Genomic DNA, 6318 nt, shown 5'->3' with positions numbered 1-6318 from the left:
ATGCTGGCCATGTGTAAGGGGGGGGAGTGTTTGGATGGAAAGCATTCAGTAACAAAGCAGCACTAAGACTGCAGCAGGCACCTGTTTGTCACCTTTGCTAACAGTTTGTTCTGAACTTCACAGAGAAGGCCCCTGAATTCTCTCTAGAGAAATATCTGCCATTGTGTCTGTATTGGATTCTTGTGCTGTTACAGGAGAGCTGTGACAAAGAAAAGAGGCCAAATGTGAGGGATTTGTCTTTATGGTAATGCTCACTTTTCTCCTACTCCACCTTTCAGTAGTAGCTAGAATCATTTTAAGCTTCTTTTTATTTTTCATCTTGCATGATTTGCTATTTATAAGTTTGATCTTTTGAACGCTGTAAATCCTCCTACATACAGAAGTAAGTACCTGCATAACTGTCAGTGCCATCTGAGCACTTATTTGCAAGCCCTACAGTAGTCCAATAATTTGCATCTACTGTTGCCATTAATACTGTGGCAGGGCTGTCTACTCAGCTTTGCAACTTCATTGCCAAGACATCAAGTACCTAAAGTAAATGAGATTTACAAAGACCTGACTAATACTATCCAATTTAAAAGGTGATGTCCTTGTCCTTATGGTGTCTCCCAGTCATGGAAGATGTTTGTTTTGATTTATATTTTTGGTAATACCTTGAAGAAACTACATACCATCTTAAAGGGGCTCTGTATAGCTACTGATTTGTAGCAGACTGGGAGCAATCATGAGTCTGTGGTATGGAAATGTGAACTGGTATATATCTACATTGTAGACTGATTTTTGCCTGATTTTGCTTGATTCAGTCAAATATAAAATGTGATTCAAATAAGCATATCAGAATGCTGAAAAACATTCAGCTTCCCATCAGTCAGTCGCACTGGCTCTGCGAGCGCAGACATCACACACACAACAGACGTGATGCACAAAGCATATCACAAATACAAAGTGGGGTATTGTGTTCTGGCTGTGATACCAGCGATGAGTGATACCTGTCACCTGTTCCAGCCAGTTGCTGTTGCCTGAGGAGGAGATTGTTGTTCAATCTCCTCATTACAAAATAGGTTTTAGAAGTTACAGCCTTTCAAGTTTGCTTGCTGTTGAACACGTGCAAATCAGGGTGTGTCCAGAGGCATAGGCTGCTGTTTAGCTGTGGTTTAGGAGATAATTCTGGCATGCATATGCTTTCTGTGAGGAGCTTTGTTGTTGGGTTTTTTTTGTTTTTCTTGATAATGATCCTGCACTATGACTGAGATGATCATACAGACAGATGCTTTCTCCTACTGGATTTGTCAGCCAGAATTTCCCAGATGTGGGATTCTCTCCAGTAAGTTGTTTTCTTTTGGATTTGATTTCAGCATTTGCCTTGGAAAGCACAAAGAATCAAATGTGAGCTCAAAGGGAGCCACAGATTTTAAAAAATAAAGTACAGTGAACTCTGTATAAAGATTATATTTCAGTATGAGGAGAAAATTGATAACCTACTTCAATTCCTGTTTCTTTGGCAAGAGAAGAACTTTTCTTATTTTGGCATAAACAGTGACATTCCAGTGATCTGATCCATGTTGCTTTTTCACTTCGTTGTCCAGGGAATGACTGCACTCATTCAGGCAGTTCTGTAAGTAATGTTGCCTTCCATTTTTTCAGTTTTAAAATTCCTGTTGAAACCTTATATACCACCAGAGTAGTCTCTGCAGTTATGCCTTTGAAGTGCATGCTGGGTGTGAGCTGTATATTTCCAGATGCTGCTTATTCAGGTCTCTTTTTTTGTTGAGATGTGCAGGTGAAACCTTTTCCATCTTTGTTTATCAAGAGTGCTTGAACACCAAAGACAAGAGCTTTCATAGCTCAAGTAAAGACTAACGTCCCGAAGGTGTTTTCTGTAGAGCAGATGCAGGGTGAGATGGGTTAGATCTGTTGATGTAAGCATGGAGTAATGCAATGTAGTTTGGAACATAAACATCCATTAGACCTGTTCTTCCATCAGACATTGGAAGGCTTATGGTGTTTTGTATTTCATTTTCCTTACGCTCCCCATCTCTTGTCTTCTGCTCTTCTGGCTAATGAAGGGACTTTGAGCAGGAGAAAGGCAGGCTGAATGTGTTTCAAGGAGCAAAATTGTTTGGAAATGTAATGACACAAAATGTTTTAAGCCCACCTACAAGTTTGTTCTTAGAAAAGGCTGAGGGTGCTTAATAAACTATTTTTAGAAATTATCAAAGGTTCTGGAGCTGAGTATTTATTCTTCAACACGGCTGAAGGTTGTGGCTAATTGAGCAGATGTGCTTTTAAGAGTCAAATAAAAGGAGACAGAATTAGGCAACTATCAAGCCCTCATGATGATCCAGCAGTTTCTTATGCAAAAACGTGTTAATTTTTCCGAAAAGACAAACCAAGGTCTCTGTTGCAAGTAAATACCTGTGTGTTTTGTTGCTGTGTCTGAGTAACGAAGTACAGATCAGGCACCATTTTCCCAGGCAAGCAGCAACAGCAACAAAAATAAGTTCTTACGCCGTATTACTTGTAGGTTATTAAAGAAGTAACTGTGTATGTTACCAGGAGTCTGAATCCTGTCAGATAGCATCCTACATACAGTTGCTGTCTGTTCTGACCCCTGCCATAACTTGTGAAGGCTGCTATGAGGTCTCCCTAGAGCCTTCTCTTCTCCAGGCTTAGCAACCCCAACTCTTGCAGCTCTGATCAGCCATTACTTGTAGGTTATTAAAGAAGTAACTGTGTATGTTACCAGGAGTCTGAATCCTGTCAGATAGCATCCTACATACAGTTGCTGTCTGTTCTGACCCCTGCCATAACTTGTGAAGGCTGCTATGAGGTCTCCCTAGAGCCTTCTCTTCTCCAGGCTTAGCAACCCCAACTCTTGCAGCCCAGCCTAGCCTTGTGGCCTTTCTCTGGACTTGCTCCAGCAGTTAGTTCCATGTCCTTCTTGTGCTGTGGGTGAGGTGGTGAGCTGGGGTTTGCATGTCCAGGAGCAGATTACCCCCTCCTTAGGCTGTTTGGGTTAGTGAGGTGTTTTCAACATCACTAACACTGCTTTGGAGGAGGATGTAGAGTAAAGCTTTAGCTGTGTCTGTGGCTTCATGGCATGACTGCTTTGAAAAATAAATACTCTTCATTAATAACCCCTCTCAGTGGTTCTGTAATAGTACATGAATAAACAGTGTCAAGCTTACAGTGTAAGTTGAAGGTAAAAACACAGCAGGAAGAGGAAATCAAAACACTCATCTATCACTTGACAACATAATTGCAGTCATTGATGATAAACAAGGAGACTTTATTTCTCTTGAATCCATACTTTTAAATACCATTGCTCTGTCATTATGTGAGGCCGATAAACATTTTCGTTTGCTATTTTTACTTCATGTGGAAAAATGCGGTTTGTTCTGTTAGCATTTAACAAATATTACTCTAGTAAACCGAAGGAATGACAAGAGTTTATGGCATTTAACAAATATTACTCTAGTAAACTGAAGGGATGACAAGAGTTTATATGTAAAATTCCACCTTCCTTATTGTCTCCTTGCTAAATCCTAAAAACCCTGGAGGACTTTGATGATCTTAGAGGTCTTTTCCAACCTTCTATGACTGAAAGAAAACTGATTAAGGATGTCAATTGTGAGGAGGAGCTGACCTATGTAACTCATCTGGCTCCACAATGCCTGGCAGCAGTGACCCCACCACCCACAACCAGAAGCTTTGCAGGTGAGTGAACTGGTGCCAGCCCCATACTTGTGACCTCCTGCACACAGAGCTCCCCTCTGAGGCCAAGGTAATTACTATTTAAAGGAAATTGCTGGTCCCATCCTAGGCACTTCATGAAGCCTGGCTAATAGAGGGGCCCACTAACCACAGTGAAGACACTGGGGAGGTCATTAATTTTGAGAGTGTCTGTAGCTGGAGCCTGGCTTGGATCATTCTCCTGATTCATGGCATTCCCTTGTCTTGAAATTTCTTGTGGGAGTGCCTTGGTTTCGTAACTGTAAGCATTACTTTTACACAGTGTCTTCTAATAATTAGCTCCTATGCCCTTCAGTGCACAGGTACTGCTTATTAATTGCATTTAATGAGCAACTCTCACCTGCAGCAAATTGCTCTACTCTGTTGCACACCTTGGTGCATAGCATAGTATGATTTATTTATATAACACACTTGATGGCACTTAACAGCTGTAAAAACGTGCAGAAGTGCTGACCTTGGCCTTGGGTATCGGTTTTGGAGACAGCATGTGGTTTCTGGTGGAAGAATTTAGGTTGATTACATGTAGCCTCAACGTTATCACACCAGCAGAGTTCATTTCAGTTGGTGAAACTGCTGTGTCTGAAGTGTGGCAGCAAACAGTTAAATAGATGGCAATTTTTCCTGAGGAATATGTACATCCAAGGTGTGATGTCTGGTAGGGAAGGGGTACACTAAGACTAGTAGTCTCCAAATGAATGCAGCCTGCTGACTTACCTCATGAAGTACCCAGAAAGATGTGTGAGGGGAACTTGGGAGGACTATAACACCAGTTCAGTCCCCTCCTGTTCTGTCTGTTGGTGCCTTCCTTGCATTGCTCCCCTCGTTTTACAGAAGTGTGTGTGTGGTAAGTGTGAACGTGTCACTGGAGTGGGCATCACAAGAAAGATTTCCAGCAGTGTCAATGTCCATGATAACATCCTAGTTCTTTCTGTGTCTCACTTCCCTCGTTCCAGTAGGATATTACATATGGGGTCCCACCTGTATGTATGGTTAATATGCCATAGGCTCATTTCTGTCTGAATACCAAAGGCCTGAGGTATGTTCTTGCTTTTTTATCGAAGTGACATGTAGCTTCTGCCCATGATGAACTGAAAATCACTGCTTGTGAATTATTTCATTTTGGGGTTAAATTAATACTCACTTTCATGGCAGTAACTTTGAGCACTAGAACAGAGCCCAGAAGAGTCAGTCAGCAGAGAAAACGAGTGCAGTTTTCAGTGTGAACACAAAACAGGTCAAATTATTTGCTGTAATCTAATGAATATGTGCTGGAGATGGAGCCTACTGCTGCTTCTCAAATTCCTGTGCCTAAAATCTTCTGGCATAAGCTGTACATATTGAAGTCAAGTAACGCATGAATCCAGATTTTGGCTTTTGGAAGGAGCAGGATTGCGAGGGGAGGTCATTAGCAAAAAAACTGACTTAAATTAATGTCATGTTATTCAAGTTGTGCTATATAATTTGCCTTATGTTTATCTGGATGACAGTCTTACAGTCAACTAAGTCAAGTTTTCATCGGTCTGTTTTCATCTCCTTCCTCATTTTCTTTCTAAGTTGTAGAAAATCTTTAAAAATGTGGAATTTTTTTTCAGGTACTCAAAACAATAACCTTGAAGAAAGTCCCTTGGCAACCTGATGCTCTATCAAAAAGCAGTATGACTCATCACTCATAGCCAAGACAGTCACTTTATAAAAGTTTCTGGTTTTATTTCTAGAAGATCAAGGGGAAAGATTCACATTGCTGAAGCAGAGTCTTTTCTACACATGGTCTCTCTGGAAGTGACATTCCACAGATGGTTGCCAAATCCTGCCTGAAACGTTTTGTTGCTTCATGCAGCAATGAGCTTCCCTCACAAAGTACAGTTTTGGTGCTTCAGCCTTGCTTAATATGCATCTGCCCAGCACCACACAAAATATGCATGAAAACTTGGCAGTGCACAATGAGAGACTTACCGTATGGAGCATAGCTCAAAGTCATGGTCCCTTTGCCTGCAATGATCAAGAAAGGCATTTTTGTCTGCTGGTTTTTCCTTAAATTGCACTACCTCTTGCCTTAGGAAGATTTTCCTCGGGAGCTTTCATGTTCTTCCTTAAGCTGGCCTGAAATGTTTTTCCTTAAATTGCACTACCTCTTGCCTTAGGAAGATTTTCCTCGGGAGTTTTCATGTTCTTCCTTAAGCTAGCCTGAAATTTCCTTTATTTGGCCTGAAGGTTTAGAGATGCATATGGTGAAATAGCCTGATAGAAAAGAAATAGATTTTATTTCATTTCTCTCATCTTCATTTCCCTTGATCACAGGTCAAGAGAGAAGTACTTTCCCTGTGTGCCACTTAAAGAGAAAATCAATTGTTTTCTGTGAAATTGCCAGTTGGTTTCTAACCTAGTATTTCACCCCCATAGAGAAGATGCCGTGAAATGTCCTTTGGCTCTTTGTCACCCTGTATCGGATCCATAAGGCCAGGGCTCTGAGCCCAAACACTGTATCAACCTGCAGGCACAGCAAGCACCACAGACAGAATGTTCCAAGCTTTGCTATATGAAGCTATTGGGCCATTTAATGGTGTG

Source organism: Acanthisitta chloris, unplaced genomic scaffold (genome assembly GCF_000695815.1).
Source record: "Acanthisitta chloris isolate BGI_N310 unplaced genomic scaffold, ASM69581v1 scaffold27558, whole genome shotgun sequence".
NCBI classification, from domain to species: Eukaryota; Metazoa; Chordata; class Aves; order Passeriformes; family Acanthisittidae; genus Acanthisitta; species Acanthisitta chloris.
This window is presented reverse-complemented; position numbering follows the sequence as displayed.